At 38.3% G+C, this 20805-nt stretch overlaps 1 protein-coding gene across 1 annotated transcript in view; it reads right to left on the bottom strand.

The window, feature by feature from the left end:
- The window catches only part of ABCA12 (ATP binding cassette subfamily A member 12), a 281717-nt gene extending 264211 nt beyond the window's left edge, over positions 1-17506 (bottom strand). Inside the window, exon 1 of the mRNA XM_045481142.1 lies at positions 17484-17506. The gene's annotated coding sequence lies outside the window, so the exon portion shown is untranslated. The remainder of the gene's footprint in view (positions 1-17483) is intronic.
- Between the last annotated feature and the right edge of the window lie 3299 nt (positions 17507-20805).

Here is a 20805-nt window from a genome sequence, read left to right on the forward strand (position 1 = left end):
ATCTTTGTTTTGTTCAACAGAGCAAATGAATTAACAGCTACATGCCCACTAGATAATACTGAGACTGTATCAAAATAATGGTCAAAACAAGGATTTAGGGGGGGAATGTAGAACAAAATATGGAAAATGGATTAAATAACATTAATTTTTTAAAAAGACTCCATGTTAAATGTCAAAAAAGAAATTTATTCAGAACAAGTAAGGAAAGGATAGATCAATAAATAGATAAGACTCCCAGCTGATTAAAAAGCAGGAAACCTTCAGAAAGGTCTTTACTCTGCCACTTGTTAACAAGAAGGGGCAACCATGGTCATGAATAGTCCACAGCATGGAATATTTCAGGAGCATCAGTTTTCTGATCCATAAAATGGGAACAGCCATTTATTTCTTTCTTACCTTGGAATTGTTGTCGGGCAAACACTTCTTGTAAATTGTGAAGTGCTTTATAAACAGAAGTGATTTTAATGTTCTAGTGTTAAAATACTTGCTTAGGTTGCCTTTTCCCGGCTCTTAATTGACAATTTCAGTTAGCACATATGAAGCCCTCAGGTGGTTCTCATTTAGGAGAAGGGAAATTGATCCCTGTCTAACTTAGCTCTTTCAACACACACACAGAAAGCAAATGGGTGATGGGCAGGATCTCTGGAGAAATAGCTGCTTGCTGCCAGAGTCCCCAGCAGCACAGCCTTCAGGATGCAAAATGCCCACAGCCTTCTTAATTGGCAAAAGAAAGATAGGGAGTGTTCCCAAAGAGTGGATGTGTAACAAGGGAGGCACAAATGACACAGCATTTTTAGGAAAGTCTTAAATGAAGAGGCTCCTTTTTCTATGTAAACTCTTAAATTACGTTATTTTTCATTGATAAAGATATCAATTAATTGACCAGTAACTGCATCTTAAAAATTCAGCAATGACTAGATAATGAGTCAGAATCTAGCCGCAGTGTTCTTCTTCATTTAAGGGCGTCTCTTTCAGGTCTGCTTTAAATTTTATAAGACTGGTAACATGAAAATAGGTTGAACACAAAAGTTTTAGAACATGTTAGAAGCTCGATGTAGGGATCTGTAAACAGAGATAAATAAATATGTGAAGATCTTGCAAGCAACTCATTTGGCATCTGTATTTCTGTGCTCTGAAAAGATGCCTTTTCTGTTTTTAATTGTGCTAGTGCCCTCGAGCGGTCGGAGTGGCACCTGCAGTTTTACTAAGTCCTTCCCAGCCCTCAAAACAGCGTGCCTTACCTCCCAAAAGAAAAAAAAAAAAAAAAAAAAAAAGCCTATCAATAGAATCATCATTTTTTTCAATGCTGCACACAGAATAGAAGAACATATAGGAAAAAATACAGGAAATAAATGAACTACACATCTCGATTAGAAAGAAAGCTTTGTATGTTAATGAAATCTCGAAATTTTGAAGACAGACTTCTGAGGTCAAAGATAAAGCTGAGAATTTTGAGAAAGCTATGAACTTATTTCTCAGAAAATTATGCAACCGCCTATACTTTCAGAAGTTCAGGTAGCACAAATTTAAAGGCTTGGGGTTGGGGCACCAGGGTGGCTCAGTCAGTTAAGCCTCCGACTCTTGATTTCGGCTCAGCTCATGTCATGATCTCATGGATTCTGAGGAGGAGCCTCAGGTCAGTGAAGAGTCAGCATGGGATTCTCTGTCTCCCCCTCTCTGCCCTCTCTCCTGCTGGCGTGTGTGCTTGTGCTCTCTTGAATAAATAAATAAAGTAATTAATTAATTAATTAAGGCTTGGAGTTTATCTAGCTGTATACATGTTCCAGGATTCCCAGGTCAAAAATTCTATCTGAAATGTTGAATTTGAAAATCAAGTTGGAGAAAGATATGCACAGTATGACAGGATGTAAACTAAGACTATATAGTTTCTATGTATACAGAATAAAAATATACAAACCACAGGAATGATGCAAATTGATTTCATAATAGTGATTATGTCTCATAGCAAGGAAGGGTAATGGGAGGGGGGAATTAAAGATGGCCACAGTTACATCTGGATTTCTTCAGAAGGTATTCAGGTATAAATGGCATAATACTATTTTACTAAAGCTTCGTAGTAGATATATAAAGAATGAATTCCTATAATTTTATTTTCCATTCTTGCCCATATATTTGATGGACTTCCCAGTTTTAAAAACTTAAATTAAAAATAATATATAATTATTATGTATTAATAATATATGACCTAATTTCATAGCGATGGGATTCAGGACAGGCCACCTCAAAATGTGCCACTTTAAGATACGGACTACTAAAATTAAAATTACTTAAGAAATATCTCATGCAAGAAATGTCTTCTGTCCCTCTGAAAGCAGGAAATAAATTCCCCATGTGAAGAGTACCCTCCTTGCACCTGGTAGGTAGGAGGCATGCTTCTCACCAGAGGTAGGCAATTCCTGGCCAACGGTGTATAAACAAACCTTGCTAATTATTCATTAATTTGCTACACCAAGCCCAAACCCCTTGGTCAAAATAATTCACAAATAATTGTGTATTTGAATAAAAGGTATAAAAACTGCCTGCTTTGGTCACTCCTTTGAATCTCTATTTCTATGAACTCCCATACACACAAAATTAAATTGTCTTTCTGCTGTTAACTTGTCTGTGTCAATCTAATTATTAGGCCAAAGAACCTAGAAAAAAGTTTTCCTCCCCTACAGCTTTTATGTAAAAAAGGTTAATTTTCAAAAACATCCAAATGTAAGTTCATGTTCTGAAAAGCAAATTTAATTGTACGTTGTATAAAATCTTATTTTATAATATTTTAAAGCTTATTTTAAAATATAAGCTAAAATATTAATATTATAAAGAGAACCACTGTTCACAGAGTCCTAAAGTAGAAAAGCTTTTATTTTTATGGTTATAATTTGATTTCTTGATAGAGAAAGAGGAAAAGAGTGAAATTCTTCTGAAACTAATGTTATATTAGAACAAAAGTTATTATCGATCCATATTCATTCTACTATAAAATATAATGAAAGTTTAGATAAGGGATTATTCTCTTTGGGGATTTCATATATAATGAAGACAGTGTGAAGCTGACTGTGCCATGGCCTGAGAGGCTGAACCTAATAGCCTCTTAATTGATTCATGCTCCTAGCTGATCTGCCGCATAGCAAGCCCGTTCAGAGGCTGCGATCAGATACAGCTCATCACAATGCAAAGCAGCAGGGACTTGTGCCTCCCTTAATTTAAATGGAATGTGGGAGGAATGAAGCAGCACAAGCAATATGGAAGACTGGTAGGGAAGAGGCATTATCTTCTGGTTCACCTCTCCCCTGATACAGTTGGCAGACCCTAGACATGCCTGGGGAGGTAAATCATGACCACAGCATTAACCATCTGTTGGACAATACACATCATCGGCCTCTGGGGTCAGATCAAGGGTGCAGTCTTCCCTGCCCTCCACTGTTAAGGAGAAGCAATGTTAGTTTCTGAGGACCTTTGCTGGCCATGGTGTTGAGGCAGAGGGAAGAACGTTCAGTGTCATGGTAAGGAAGCACGGTAAGGAAACAAAACCTTCCACTTCTCTGTCAATGTCCTCCAGCTTCATTTGGTTTCTTAGAGATCCTATCCTTTCTGACTTGTCTCATTAAAATGACTTCCCCACCAGTTGCTGAAGAGAAGAGGCACTGTTTTCCATACACAAATTAACTCCTTCTGCTGACTCCCCCTCACCAGCCACCCAAACCATACTTTCTATTTTGCAAAAGGAATGCTTGGCCTGGAGTAGAGCATTAGCCCACTTCACTCTAGATCTTAGGGGGAGAATATCATCCCTCCCCTCCCCTCCCCTCCCCTCCCCTCCCCTCCCCTCCCCTCCCCTTCCCTTCCTCTTTCTTTCTTTCTTTCTTTCTTTCTTTCTTTCTTTCTTTCTGTCACTAGAATAAGAAGATCCGGGGGAATTCCTTTTAGTTAGGTCTTTGACGAAAGACACATAGTTGATGGTTTTAGCCCTGTGTAGTCCAGCACAATCTTTCAGGCTTAGGAATTCCACACAGGGTATTGGCATCAAACCCATATAGTAATAAACAGTATTCATAGGCCTGGCCTCATCCTTAGTGCACGCATCTTGCATGGTGAATCCAGACGAAGTAGGTGTGCACAAGTGGCTGTTTTGGAATTTGGTGCTCTTGAGTGAGTCCTGGCCCAGTATCAACTCAGAAATGACCAACATATGCTCTTGAAATAGTTTGGAATGGAATGGGAAAAGTAAGGATTAAGGCAAAATGAAGATATCTTGTGCAACGACCTTATTTATTTCTTTGTTTACTTATTTATTTATTTATGAGAGCACACAAGCAGGGGCAGAGGGAGAGAGAAAATGTCAAGCAGGCTCCATGCTCAGCATGGAGCCCAACACAGGGCTCAATTCCATGACACTGGGATCATAACCTGAGCCAAAATCAAGAGTTGCTGCTCAACCAACTGAGCCACTCAGGTGCCTACAACCATCCTAAGACATGGACCCATCAATGTGGCTTCCACTAATACATGGCATTTCTGAAGCACCTAAATTGTATCTCTGAATATTTGCATATTTTGAGCTTTTTTTTTGAACCTTGTTTACATTTAAGCTACTTCCTAAAGCAAGTTCCATCCATCCTAAATGATTTACTCTAAACCCAATCTGTCTTTAAAATATTCCTATAGATAAACTGGTGACGAATATCATCAGTCTAAGAGGTAAATATTCAGCACTAGAATATGATCAGCATATTTCACCACCAAATAATTTGCCAAAAAAGGCAAATAATCTTATCTTACCTGTGCTGAATGAGAATTCACTCTAGAGTTTCCTTCTCATGAGGCAGAGCTTGACATTCAACAACTCACACGTTTCGTTTTCAGAGGTAAATGAACATGCTGTAGTTAATTTGAGAGTTAATTCCTAGTTAGGAATAAATGGAGTAATGTGGGGGGAAATAACTCCTAATTGGAATACACTGAGTGGCTATAAAGTTACTCATAATGCTATGCATACCAAGTAGATTGTTAATAGCCACATAAAGGTTGAGGATCAATGTGGCATCGGGACCTTAACCATGTTAATGATCTATGGCAACATGGACCATGCACTGGACTTCTAGAATTGTCCTTAGAAAAAAGTGCCCAGGGGCGCCTGGGTGGCGCAGTCGGTTAAGCGTCCGACTTCAGCCAGGTCACGATCTCGCGGTCCGGGAGTTCGAGCCCCATGTCAGGCTCTGGGCTGATGGCTCAGAGCCTGGAGCCTGTTTCCAATTCTGTGTCTCCCTCTCTCTCTGCCTCTCCCCCGTTCATGCTCTGTCTCTCTCTGTCTCAAAAATAAAATAAACGTTAAAAAGTGCCCAGCACCAAATCTCCCAGAGCATAACATTTTATTTTAGGTGGAAGGCTAGATTAGATTAGGTGGTCTCTGAATGCAAGCAAACCTAAATTTGAATCCTAGTGAAACCACAGCTAGCTGAACCTTGGGAACAAATGCCTCAGTGTTTATAAATCCAAGGAGAACATCAGGACACTACAAATGATGGATTTGGGTACCACACAGGTATAATTATAGTCTGTAGACTTCCTCAAGGGAAGGTGGAGGTGAGGATGACAAAGTTAGCCTCATCAAATTCTCTGGGTTAAAGAAGTCCCTAATCTGAAGTCCCTATTAGATTTCCAGCCTGAGCCAAAAAACAGCATGGGGCTTGGATATGAACGGCAAAACCCACCGCCACACTGAACTGTGGTCTGTATACCTGCTGCAGGTCCAAGAATGGTGTGTTGTTGGTTCATGGGAAGAGAAGTACAGAAATTAAGAGTAAGGATTTTAAACTTTTAGAAATATTTGACAATAATGTATACCTGTTGAAACTACTAATAAAAAATGTGTTTCTGTTTTGTGTGTCTTTATTTTCATGCTTCCACTATTCTAGTACTTCAGTTTTATTGTATTTTATCAAACTATTAGTCTGTGACAAATTGGGAGGAGGGAACCTGGTGCATCATCAAAGACAATGTGTAAAAGCTCTGATCTCGATGTTAAGGCCCTTAAGTCTATGGACTGAAGTTGAAAAATTAATCTTTTTATGCAAAAGTATGGATTCCATACAGATCTATGTTTTTTTTTTTAATCTTTTCCTCCAGTTTGGTTGATCTCAGTAAGCAAAGCACTGAAGTCCAAATTTAAACTAATTTTTTTAATGTTAATTTTTGAGAGACAGAGAGAGAGAGAGAGACAGCACGCGAGGGAGGGGCAAAGAGAGGAGACACAGAATCCGAAGCAGGCTCCAGGCTCTGAGCTGTCAGCACAGAGCCCAACGTGGGGCTCCAACTTACGAACCATGAGATCATGACCTGAGCCAAAGCTGGATGCTTAACCAACTGAGCCACCCAGGCACCCTGTTGAAGTCGAAAATTAATGTCAAGATTTGGATTTGACAAGATCAGAGCTAAATGGAAAACTAATTAGCAATCATTATGCTCATCAAATATAAATCTATTTAATATCATTTCTTTTGCCTGGTTCAATGCTTTACAGGCTTCCATGAAGCAATACTCTTAATCGAGTACCAATGGCACACACTTGTTTCATGTGATGCTACATTACATAGGCAATAATAAAAATGTTATTAAAAGTCAAGAGAAATGACTCTAGTCTAGATGAATGAAACATAATTTAATTGAAAATATGGATCTGAAGACTTGATTTTTCAAAAAGCAATTTTCTCCTTTGGGTTTGTCCTACCTTTATAGTTCTATGCAAATTTTTAATATCCAATATAGATCTCACAGTGCTATTCTTGAAGCTCACAGTTGAAAATGCTTGTATACAATGTTTATCTTACCAAACAGATAAACATTAAGGTGCTCTGTAATGGGTTTTTGTTTTGAGTTTATCCATTGATTTGTAAAATTCAGAGTGAGCAGATCCCTGTGTTAGGCTTTTAAATTTGCAAGCACTGGAGTTCAATCAATTCCAATTGTTGGAGTGGGACCAACATCCTTAGGTGAAAGAAAACATTACTTGATAACTCCTTTTATCTTCTTTAAGCTGAGAAAAGCAGCGGTCTCGTTCAAATGCCAACTTCCCAATGAGAAACACACACTTTCTCCTTTATCGCCAACATAAGGCGGAAAGAAAAAGGGAATACAGCAAGCAGGAGAACATTACATTGCGTGTGAACATCTGATAGTCCTACACATCAGAAACAGATCTAATTGAATGGTCTGTACCTTTTAACAGATACAGCAGTTATTAAACAGCCTTATTCCTTTAATCGTTGAAATCAAGTCTTTATATTTCCTCTCTTTTATATGGTATTAAAGGTTTTTATTACTTTTTTCCTGATTATAAGAGTAATGCTAGTTCATTATAGAAATGCATAATAAGGGGCACCTCAGTTAAGTGTTTGACTTCAGCTCAGGTCATGATCTCACAGTTTGTGAGTCCAAGCCCTGCGTAGGGCTCTGTGCTGACAGCTCAGAGCCTGGAGTCTGCTTCAGATTCTGTATCTCTCTCTCTCTACCGCACCCCCACTTGCACTCTGTCTCTCTCTCTGTGTCTCTCAAAAATGAAGAAACATCAAAACAGAAAATGAAAAAAAAAGGCATAATAAAAAAAATAAAAAATCATCCATAGTCTTACCACATTTAAAGATAAACATCATTAATGTTTGTATATACTACTTCCCTTTTCTTTTTCCTGTAGATACTCATACATATTTAGTTTTCTCTATAGCTGAGATTTTGTGAGTATCATATAAGTGTGTATCTTATTCTTTTGTTTACTATTAAACTATATGTATTTTTAAAACCCAATAAAAATTATTTGGGCACATAATCTCCAATAACTGTATAATATTATATTGAAGTTATAATGCACATAAGCATCCTTCTATTGTGGAACATGTAACTTTTTAAACAGGTTAAGAAGATGTTTTCAGAATCAATGATTTGGTTCAATTCCTGGCTGGCTCCACCACTTATTAGCTATGTGACCTCAGTCAAGTTCTTAATCTCTCTAAACTGTAATTTTCTCATTCATAAAAATTAGGATAATAATACCAGCTACTTTATAGGGTTGCGACAGTAAACATATAAAAGAGCTAAGCACCATGTCTGTATTTTCTCATTAAATGTTAATTATTTTGATACTAGGATAAACATCTTAGGTCAGACAGCTTTGGTCTAGTTTTTTATTTAACTCAGACATATTCCCAGAAGATTAGAAATAGGAGAATATATTTTAAAAAGTACTTTAGTTCAGAACCAAAAGGCTAATTCCATAAAAAAAAAGAAAGAAAAAAAAAAAAAGTACTTTAGGGGCGCCTGGGTGGCTCAGTCAGTTGGGCGTCCAACTTAGGCTTAGGTCATGATCTAATAGCTCGTAAGTTTGAGCCCCGTGACAGGTTCTGTGCTGACGGCCTAGAATCCTGGAGCCTGCTTCAGATCCTGTGTTTCTCTCTCTCTCTCTGCCCCTCTTCTGCTCACTCTCTGTCTCTCAAAAAGTGAATAAACATTTAAAAAAAAAAAAAGAAGAAGTACTTTAAAGGGTTGCCTGGGTGGCTCAGTCAGTTGAGCATCCAACTCTTTCTTGGCTTTGGCTTGGGTCATGATCTTAGGATCTCACAGTTCCTGAGTTCGAGCGCCACATTGGGCTTTGAGCTGACAGAGGAGAGGTTGCTTCAGATTGTGTCTCCCTCCCTCTCTGTTTGTCCCCCACTCATGCTCTCTCTCTTTCTCTCTCTCTCAAAATTAAATAAACATAAAAAATTAAAAAAAAAAAATTAGGGACGCCTGGATGGCTCAGTCAGTTAAGCATCCCACTTCAGCTCAGGTCATGATCTCTCACTTCGTGAGTTCGAGTGTCGTGTCTGGCTCTGGGCTGACAGCTCAGAGCCTGGAGCCTGCTTCAGATTGTATGTCTCCCTCTCTATCTGCCCCTCCTGTGCTCATGCTCTCTCTCTCAAAAATAAACATTAAAAAATTTTTTTAATTAAAAAAAAATTTAAAAAGTACAGCTTTGAGTACAATCAAGAGAAACTGTTGAACAGTGACTAGACTTTGTCATAATACATTAGATTACTTACTGTTAGCAAACAGCAAGACAACGTGGAAAAGTTAATGGATTTAAATGCTGGAGTAACAAAAACATTTTGTTAATGCCTACTTCACTTGTAATTATTCACTCATTTCTCAGATAAGTGTTAAACATAAAAAGATGCCTGGCCCACTCAGTAAAAGATGCTAGAAATAGATGGGGAGGTGGGTACGTAGACAGACAGATAGACAGGAGATATACAATATTTTGTATATCTAAAATATCTAAGATATTACTTATCTTAGAAGAAGTAAAACCTTTAATATGCAGTAACTCTGACCTGCCCAGGCTTTCCATCTGTCTGAACCTCCCCTTCTTTCTTTTTGTTCATCCCTTATCCCACAGCTAACCAAGAGAAGTAGTTGCTGATCGATCTTCTATACAGATGCTGACTTCACTGCAAAATACTTTCATACACACCAAATATGTTTACTCCATAACCTCATCAAATATGAGAAAGAGGAACAGAAAGGAGTAAAAGGAACTTAAAGATATCCAAACCTATTTACTCTTACAAATCTCTGAAACACTTAATAAGAAATAGAAGTTAGCTATCCTAAAAATCAATTTATTGCTTTTGTCATGTCAATACACATGTATTAAGTAATTTTTTTCTCCATCTACATTTAAAAAACAAACAAGCAAACAAACAAACAAAAAACCTTGGGTAACTGAGTTTAAAGAGTAACTGTGGCAGCCAACCTCTAAGATGACCCTTGTGTAGTCACACTGAATATGGGTCCCCTGTGTAGCCAAAAGAGTACCTTGGAAATGACAAGTGTGACTTCACAGGCTAGGTCATCAAATACATTGTACCCACCATCCTATCTCTTGGATCACTCACTCTGGTGGAAGCCAACCACCATGTTGTAAGGACACTTAAGCAGCCTTATGGAGACAGCCATGTTGTGAGGAGCTGAGGTCTCCTGCTTCTAGCCAGCATCAACTTTCCAGCCTTACGAGTGAGCCACCTTTGAAGCAAGACCTCCAGTCCTTGTTGAGATGCTCAAGCTGACATCTTGACTGTAACCCTGTGATTCCTGACACCCCGAGTTAGAACCACTTAACTAACCTAGTTTGTGTGCCCCAAAATACTTGACCTACAGAATAATAATAATAATAAATGTTTATTTATTGTTTTAAGATAGCAAGTTTTAAAGTAATTTGGTATATGTGCAATAATATATAGATAATACAACAACTGATGATGGTGCTCTTACAGGACTATTATTACAGTATTCATTTAATTCACATTGACCAAGTAAAACTTTCCTTCATGATGTATAAAAAATATATAGAATAACAACTTAAAAGAAAATTAACTCTGGGGTCAGGTAGGTAGTATATTCAAGTACTATAGTCTGTAAGTACATGAAAAAATATTCAATCTCACTTGTCATCAGAATAATAAAAATTAAAACCACAATAGATACAACCATACATCCACCACAAAGGCTAGAATTAAAAAAGAAAAATAATACCAAGTGTTGGTAAGGATATGAAGCAACTAGAATTCTCATTGACTACTGAAGAATGTACAATCACTTTGGTAAACTATTTGGCAGTACAGTATGTACTAAAACTGAACTTATCCATGCCCTATGACCTAACCATTGTACTCCTAGTAACTCCAACAGAATTGTATACATGTGGGCACATCTGGTCCAACACTGAGAACAATCCACATGTCCCACAGCAGTAGAATGGATAAACTGAGACGTATTCAGACGATGAAATACTAGACAGCATTAAAAAATAAACAAATTACAGAGATACTCAACAACAAGAATGAACCTCATATATTAATACTGAGTGAAGGAAATCAGTCTTTTGAAGCAGGGAAAAAAAAAGAACATAGTTCATAGTTATGTAATTCCTTTCGTATAAAGCTCAAAACCAGTCAAAACTAATCTATATTTATAGAAGTCAGGATAATGGTTACCTTTGAGGAGGAGGAGGTAGAAGAGGAAGAAGTAACTGGGAAGGGACACAGGGTAGGAAGATTCTGGGGGCTGATAACGATCTATTTCCTGATCTGCCAGGTACTTATCTGGGTGTGCTAACCAGGTGGAAGTTCATTAAGGTGTGTATGTGCTGTGTGTCTATGATTTGTGTACTTTTTTGTATGTATGCTATTCTTAGATTAAATTCATTTCATTTAATAAATATACAACATGCTAAGTATCAGTCTTAATTTCCTCATTTTCATGGTTGTACTTTCATTAGATGGGAGAGGGCTCTTGTTTTTAGGAACTACATATTTTTTTTAGGAACCACATATTTAAGTATCAAGGAAGAAAAGGACACATGTCTAAACCTCAAGTGGCTTAGGAAAAAAATAATATATATTTTATATAACACACACACACACACACACACACACACACACACACACACACACAAAGAGACAGAGAGAGAAACCCAGTGATAAGAAAAATGTGATAAAAAAAAAGTTAACAATTGGGGAGTCTAGGTAAAAGGATGTGAGAATTCTTTGTATTATTCTTATAATTTTTCTATTGTTGTAGGATATTTTACCTCAATACCCAGGTTTCATTGTCTTGCCGCTTTGAAGAATGAAAAGGTGCTCAGAATAAAAGGAGCAGCAGGTAAAACGTTATTAAAGTATAAGATTAGAAAGTAAGGATAGTATGAAATCTCTCTTTGCAGAGAGGGGGCATGGGAAAGTGAATACTTGTGGACTATAGGCAAAGGACTGTTTTATAGGGTCTGGTTGGCCCCCTTTCCTTCTCCCTTGTTTCTCCTCAGGTTCTACCCTTACTGGCTAGGTAACTCTAAATGCGTAGTCATTCCTTTTTGATCGGCTTGTTTCCACACTATGAGGGGTGGTCTATGGCCATACCAGTTTCCTTGTGGGTCAACTGTTTTACAGTCTACTTATTTTTAGTCAGATCTTTTGTCAATTTCCTGAGGGAAACCTGAGGTGGGGGGGGGGAGGTTAGGTGGTGTCTGTTACATTCTTAAGAGGAACCTTCTGCCTGAAGGAGATTGCTAGAGGCCAGAGGTTCTGAGCATTGTTCCAAAGCATGTGTTTTTTCCCCACCCAAGGTTCTAACCTTTTCCTTTCAGCCTCTTTCATTCTATTTTTCCCTATCATACTATGAATTTAAAATTATTTAAAAATAAGAAGTTAAAAAGTATAATTGAAATACATCTGATAGCTCACTTACTGACTGCATTTTCATGGGTTTATAGTCAAATTTATAGGTAAATTTCTCAATGCCTCAGAAGGCTCTACTGTTACATGGAGATATTAATATCAATTTTTCAAGGCTATTATAATGATTTGAGAAAATAAGAGAAAGACTAGGTAACAGTTGTATAACTTGTCCTACGTCACACACCTAGTTAGTGTGAGCCAGATTTTGAACTCAGGAACTCTGACTCAAGAATCTACACTGTCATCTAGCATGCAAATCAGTCAAGCAAATGACATAGTGAATGCCACATAGTAGATATCATTAACAGTATCTATGATGATGACGATTATAGTTATATTATCAGTTTGCTACTTCTGTTGTAATTAAGTACCACAAATTGAGAGGCTTAAAACAACATAAATGTATTCCTCCATTCTTCTGAAAGGATAGAAGTTCAAAATCAAGGTGTTGGCAGGGCCATGATCTCTGCAAAGTCTTCAGGAGAAGATCCCTCCTTTATCTCATCTATTATAAGGACACTATTCATATTGGATTAGGGCCCTCCCTAATTCAGTATGACTTAATCTTAACTTGATTATATGTACAAAGACCCCATTTCAAAATACAGTCACATTCACAAGTACTGGGTGTTAGGACTTAAACCCGTATTTTGAGGAAACACAATTCAGCCCATAAAAAATGCTTTAGAACTTTCTGTCATGTTCTTGCCAAACAGAGTAAGTCTAACTGAAAGAACACCCCTGCTGATTCCTGGGAAGACAGGAAATGATACTTGGGCATGAGGTAAAGAAGTCCTCTTATGGCTCTTCCTTCTGCTTAAAATAAGTGAAACAGAGATGCTCCATTTTGCTCCCAGGAATGCAGTCATTTCAGTTTATCCAGTTCTTTCTGTATTAAAAGTATCGGAGCAAAGGCAAATTCCTCTAGAGTTACTTGAAAAAGGCATAGTTTTGAGGAAACTTTGTTAAAGGGTACCTCAGGGCAATAAATGTAAATAAAGTGTTATAAATATATATATGTGTGAGCAGTGGCAAATTGTTATGCTTAGGTAAAGGTTTCTCTTCCTCTCTGAGAAGTACCTCTATCCCTCAGAAATATGTGTGTCTGTGTATGTATTAAACTTGGTAATTGAAAACTTCCAATGAGAGAGTATATCTGTGTTTAACATTGGAGGAGGGATGGGAAAGAAAGAATGAAGAAAGCCATTTGAGTTCAATTAGTGCCCACTTTAGTCTATCATGGTGAAGCCACCAGGGATGACATTCTAGCTTAAATAACTCAGATATTTAGAAACATGCTCTGCATTATTATTTCTAGAGATTAAATGGTAGAGGAAGATCAGACACATCCCTGTGAATGGAGAAGTGAGTTTCCCAAAAGGGAAACTGGAGGTTCATACAGTGTATGTATGAATAAGAAAGCAAGTGCGGAGAAATATGGAATTGAGGGTAGGATATCAAGGAAGGAAGGAATCTGAGTTGTGTCCACAAAGGAAAACCTCTACAAAGGTTCTAGTCTTTGGGAGCTTTTCCCTCGGGCACTGAGAATAATGACATGCAGCATACTGCTTAAAATTTTTGTGTAGTAATTCTCTTTACTCCTAACATGATAAGTGAGTCAGATATATCTGTTCAGCCCACTGAGGTATGGAGCTAAAGGGTTAAAGGGTGGAGAATAGAAGGAGGTGTAGCAGGTTGTCCATCTATCCCTCTGCATCCAATCAAGGGTGGCCTATTTTCCAGAAAACGTAGGCATTGTTAACGTCAAAAAAGGGTAGTGATCAGTCCCAAAGCAGAATGGCATGGGATAGGGAAGATCAGAAAGTCAAGAAAGGCAACCGTCCACAGGACTATTCAGAAGTTGGTGTAAGATAAAATTTCCTAAGAAAGGTGATCTTGGGAATCTATGAATAGAGAAAGGGAGTGTGGGATACTACACAATTACACAATCACTACACAAAGCTCTCCCACAAAACCCCACCACCTTATCACTTATTCTTTTGTATCACATGTTCACATTAAGTTACCAGAAATTTGGAGAAAAGATGATGCTGTTATCTTTTAATATCATGTAAATAAGACCACCTAAGGACCATATAACTAGAGAATGCAACTTCCTTTGACTTACTGTTCACTACTGCTTAGGGTTTAGTGTCTGTGCAGTTAGGTGTTTCACTTGTAGAAACTGATCAATTGCAAATGACATCTGTCCTAAAGAGAAGCTAACCCTGAAAGTTATTGTCTACTGCCATGTTGGCCATTAGATTTGCACGTAATTTAGCAACTGAATGCCAGAACTCTTCTTTACTTGTATTTTTTACTTATATATAACAATCTCATATTCTTGTTTGCACTCGTTTTGTTAACCTACTCATTAAATAACAGTTTGATCCATACTATCTATCTGTATACAAATTATATTTTATATTTTGAAATGATATTAACACCTGCATACATTTGTAGAAAATCCTATCAAAAGACACATACTTTCCTTTTTGAGCCTGATTGTTAGAGATGGAATGGACAGAAAGGAGAAGAGCAAGAAAGGACATATCAGACATTTCAAGAAGTACATTTGGAGTTTGTAAAAGCAAACAATATAATATTTTATATTTGATGACAGTAAATAAAGCTTCAAAATTGATTTTGGCTGGTGGGAACATATAGATGATGGCAGTAATTTTCAGATGGAGCATGATGATTTTATGTTTATTAAAAAAGGAGAATTATGGTCAAAAAATTCCTTTAGGAAATTGTTCAGAATTGTAAACCTTATGCCTGGAAGTATGATGCACTATTCTGTTTATTACTACTCTTATTTTTAAATCATATAAAGAAACCAAAATGCTGTGCTTGCCACAAATATACTTGAAGACCTTATCTTTGGTGTTCCATAAATAATCATTTTGTAAGTTACTTTGGTGTGTGACCAATTAGCTCAGCTCGTTAGTTACTGTGCTAATGAGGCCAGGGCCTCAGATCTGATCCCCAAACCATCAAGCTGGTCTTGCAAACTCATGCTGTATCATTAGTCACAAGAGGGATCTAACATTTATAAGAATGTGAATGAAGCAGCACAAATCCATCAACCCCAAAATAACCTCAACTATATACCACAGATTTCACAGGTTAATAGCATTCTTTATCATAGTGTGTGGGCTACAGAAACATGTCAAGCCTGGAAGTGACTACAACCAATGACTTTTTTTTTTTTTTAACTAATGAAAACCAGGAAGAATGTTTACCATAAAATTTCATAGAATGCTTTAATTTTAGCAATCCATTCAACAATATTAATAGTTAGGGCTTCTCTTGTATTGAAAAATTGATTTTGCTCTAAGCCAATCTTTATAAATTGGAGCCTCACCTGATACTAACCTACCTTCGGCTTATATTTAACTCACTCTGACTTATTTGGCTTATCGAGGGATTGTGGATTCCCTGTCATCAACCCAATTCTAAGAGTGTTAAAACCCCCTGAAGCCTTTCTTCCTTAGCCATAGGCTTTCAGTGGCTTTAGGAAAATGCACTCCCTCTCAGTATCTAAGGAGTCAGTCTCCATTGGTCTCTTTACATAAGGAAGAAATTGGTTTTTCTGCTCCATATGACAAAAGCAAAGAGAGAGAGGGAGGGAGGGAGAGAATACCCTTTTTCTAATATCGTGATATGTTCTTACCACCTACCAGCTATTTTTATTGATTGATTTCCTACACTAAGTCCAACAGGATTCTATATCAAAAGCAGCAGGTTCCCTGAAAAACTGGTACTTCGTTTTTGTGAGTCTATTCTCTATTAAAGAGATCATATTTTTTCAAGCAATGTTTTTACATGCATTCAAATGGGAAAGGCTCCTTTCCAGAGGCTTCTCAGAGGCTAATTTTATTACATTATTTCATTATGGAACATCCAATAAGTTAATAAAATTACCTTCTTATTTATATGTAAAGTTTATGGTGTGTTAGATGGTGATAAGGCTATATAGACAGGAGGCTGCACAAGGAAAGGGGAGAAAGTATAGGAGGATGTGAAGGGGATTTGCACATACTGTAGTCACTCTATTTTTTTCTCCCTCAAGCTTTCCTTAAATGTCAGCCTCTTAGTGACATGGCTCTGTATCACTTTGATCTTCTCACGTGCGTTCTGCTTTGCTCTATAAGACCTAAGGCCAAATTTATGTCTGTATTACATGTTGCTTATTATTTGCCCCCCCTTATACTGTGAGGCAGGAATTTTTGTCCATTTAATTAACTACTGTATTCCAAGGCTCTAGAGCATTATGTAACACAGAGTAAGGGCTCAATAAATATATACACAGTATATGGAATGAATGTAAGGGATGGCTTCCCTGGAGGGCTGACCATGGGAAGAAATGTAACATTGGTAAGAGGATGAGCCTCAAACGTGGACTCATGCCTGGAGTGTTGAAGAAGCGTGGAGACTCCACCGTGGCTGCAGTGGAACAAGATGGGTTGGAGTGGAAGAGGGCAGGGGAGTAAGGGCCCGGATGCACAGTGTCTGTGGGTCACTCTAAGCACTTTGCCTTTTCCTTGGAGTAAGAAGGGAGGCCATTGGAAGTTAGAGCACAGTTGAATCATGATTGTATATGTTTTTCAAAGGATTTCTCTGTCTGGCTACTCTGCTGAGAATAGACTGCAGAGGGGTAGACAAGAGAAAAACATTTAGAAGACAGTTGCAATAATCAGGAGGGAGATGACAAGGACATGGTGGCAGTAGAGAGTGGTCACATTCTGCACACATTTTGAAGATTAGAGTTGATGGCATTTACCGACAGATTGGCTGTGGGGTAGAAGCTCCGGGTGACTTCAAAATGTTTGACCTAAGCAAGTGGTTGGATATAGACGTCATTAAGATGTAAAGACTATAGATACTCTTGGGGGGAATAAAAAAAAAGGTGCTGAGAATGAATATTTTTCTGTTAAATTTTGATTTTCATGGTCAAAATGGCCCAAATTTGTCTTATATTCCCAAGCCACCAAGAAGTTTTACGGTATGGACTTACCTCCAGGCTTTGTGAGTTCCCTAATGGCTGCCACTCGTTGCAGATTCCCAATATAAGTACCAAAGAACCTTTCTAGGATCTTCTGGGAATTTACATACATATATGTACATGTGTGTATATATATATATTCCCATATATATTTGTATATATATATACTCCCAGAGCAGAGCTCAAATCTGAGAGTGACTTACCCATGGCCCTTCTGTAAGGAACACAGGAACAGGGAACAACTCAAGGGGTTCAGTGGGAACCTTGCCTCATCCCATAGGCCAGTAGCAGTCAGCTCTGGATCTCATTCTTTGTCACAAAAAGCTGTTTAAAAAATGATTAAGGAAGACAATTTAGGTGATGCAAACTTTAACACTTCATAAAGCAGTCTCCTTTTGGAGGACTGTAAAACAGAGGTGAAAGCAGGAAGCTTTTATAGAAGAATAAGGAACAAGGAAAACACAAATAGAAAGCATCTCACTGGCTGAGGCCACAGAGTCAAACTTATTTGGTGTGAGAAGGAAAAAGGAAGTATAGAACCCAGAGCTGGCTTTTGTGGATGGGCTGACTGGTTAATACTGTGTTTTAGTCAAATGGTATCTGTCTAGGGACACAAAAGTTATCTAAGTTTTGGCTTGCTGATATGGAGCGACTCCATGTTGGGCCTAGAAACTTAGTTGAACACTGTGTAACAAATTACTCCAAAATTTGGCAGCTTAAAACAACAAGTGTTTTATTTTTTTTATTTTTTTTTATTTTTAACGTTTATTTATTACTGAGAGACAGAGAGTGAGCAGGGGAGAGGCAGAGAAAGAGGGAAACACAGAATCTGAAGCAGGTTCCAGGCTCTGAGCTAGCAGCACAGAGCCCGATGCGGGGCTCAAACTCACAAACTGCAAGATCAAGACATGAGCCGCAGTTGGACGCTTTACTGACTGAGCCACCCAGGCACCCCAAAACAACAAGTGTTTTTAACATGATGGTTCCTGTGAGTCTGAAACCCAGCACTGTCTTAGCCGGGTGGTTCTGGCTCAGCATCTCTCACAACACTATAGTCAAACTGTCAGCCATGGCTGTGGTCCTCGGAAGGCCTGACTGCAAATGAAAAAGGAGAACCCACTTCCGCTCCTCACCACTTGGGCCTCTCCATAAGGTTGCTCACAGCATGGCTGCTAACCTCACCTGAGGAAGTGATCCAAGAGAGAGGAAGAGGGAGGCAGTCCCAGATGGAAGCTGTCCCATCGCTTCTGTAGTATGTTATCCGTCATACAGACCAAACCTGCTTCAAGGTGGGATGGGACTCACAAAGATGAGAAGACCAGAGGTGAGCGTCGCTGGGGACTATTCTGGAGGCTGACTATACAAACCCAGTTTTACCAATTCCCATGTTTTTCTGCACGATAACTATGTCTCATCAAGAGAATTGATAATGCAGTATTTGTTAAACAGTGTTTCACTATTATTTCCTTAATTAAGAAAGCTGGGAGAAAGGATTTTCTATCCAGCTACCAGCACCCATTTTGCAATTAACACTGGCACTGCCTTGATCTTACCATGTGGCATTGAAAAGTTTGTTGGTTTTTCTTTTTGTTTTTTTTTGCCTGAAAATTATTTCTTAACCTTAATGTTCCCAGTGCCAGTCTAGTATAAGACACACAGTAGCTGTTCTAAGAATGTTTATTGAAAGCATAAGCTTTTCAAATGATCTAAGCTAATTCCTTAATTTCAGTATTAGCCCATGGTTTCTCAGCTCTTTTAGAAACCCTGAATGTCAGAACAATCATATTTCCTGCATGCTAAAAATTGTCTGGTCATCATGGGCAGGCAGAAATACATGTAAAGCAATAAAGGGGTAGTCTTCAATAAGGATACAAAATAAGGATGAAGAATGCATCCACCCCCATAGTGTAACTGAACGGTGCTGCAAAGTTCACCTCCAGCAAAATATCTTCTCTTTTGCCACCAACCACCATTATTACCTGACCTGAAATTGCACACTGCCTTTTTTAAAGGAGTAAGTGCTTTTGGAGCACTTGGGTGGCTCAGTCGGTGGCTCAGTCAGTTAACCATCCACTCTTGGCTTTGGCTCAGGTCATGATCTCACAGTTCTTGAGTTCAAGCCCTGCATCAGGCTGTGCTGACAGCTCAGAGCCTAGAGTTTGCTTCAGATTCTGTGTCTCCCTCTCTCTCTGCCTTCCCCCTCTCAGTGTCTCTGTCTCTGTCTCTCTCAAAAATAAATAAACATCTAAAAATTTTAAAAGAATAAGTGCTTTTGAGAAGGGAAGGACACCATAAGATCCCTTCCTAGCTTTGTTAATGAATCAGGAATCATCACTTTGAAATTTCAAATGAGAAGTGACCCTGAATACACTTTAGTATGAAACAAGAAGAGGGAGAATGAGAAAGACAAACCAGGGAATAAAAAGAGTACAGCTCCACTATACCATTTTCTTTAAAAGGTTATCAACACAGACATACACACACACACATAAATATGAATATGCACACATAAATAAACTTGAATTATATACATATATATTTACGTACGTATATTTATATATATATTACTTTCTTAAGTTTACAACATACTTTTTTTTTTTTTTAATCCTCTGAAGTTAAAATGCAACTTAATGTGGGGGTGCCTGGGTGGCTTAGTTAGTTAAGCATTTGACTTCAGCTCTGGTCATGGCCTCATAGTTCTTGAGCTTGAGCCCCGCCTAGGGCTCTCTGCTGTCAGTGCAGAGCCTGCTTTGGATCCTCTGTCTCCCTGTCTCTCTGCCCCTCCCCCCACTCTCAAAAATAAATAAACATTTGAAAAAATTAACATGGAGTGTTATGCCTCTCTTCCTACTTAGCAAAAAAATACCCAATATAAAATCCATGGTGTACCTTAGAGTTGAAACATTCAGTGGCTGCCCCTGTCTAGGCTGAAATTTATGCTCCCAAAGGGGGTGCCTTTTATCACATGCTCTCTGGTGGGAAAAGGCAGTTTCAACTGTATGACTTCCTGGCACTGTGACCTTGAGCTTCCACAGGCCTTTCCTTTCTACATCTGAAAAATGGGTAAGAATAGAATATCCTTGATTGTGTTATAATAGAAATGAGTGATAAGAGCGCTCATTACCTGGAAAGCACCATGCAAATGTAGTGGTTATTTTTATGCGAAATTCTGAGATGATGCTGATGACCCAAGGAGCAACCTCCGCTGCTCCCTGGCGGTGGTGTGTTCTCCTGGGAGCGAGGTTCTAGAAATAAATCCTCTCTGCTTTCATTACTCTCTGAGGAAACGCTTTTCTTTTGATATGCTGAATATTGTGTGTAGAACTGCATGAGGTCATTACATGAATATGTAGAGAATACTCTAAGCAGGAAATCGTTTATGTATTCTGTGACTGCACTTTCTTGAACATCTCCGTTTCTCTGCCCTTGTTAAGCTTAAATGACCTAAATGGCCTCCTTTTATCCATTCCCATCTCCTTGCCCTTAACATCTTAGCAAGCATGAATTTTTGGTGATTACACACTT

The sequence above is a fragment of the Leopardus geoffroyi genome, chromosome C1 (genome assembly GCF_018350155.1).
Source record: "Leopardus geoffroyi isolate Oge1 chromosome C1, O.geoffroyi_Oge1_pat1.0, whole genome shotgun sequence".
Taxonomy (NCBI): Eukaryota; Metazoa; Chordata; class Mammalia; order Carnivora; family Felidae; genus Leopardus; species Leopardus geoffroyi.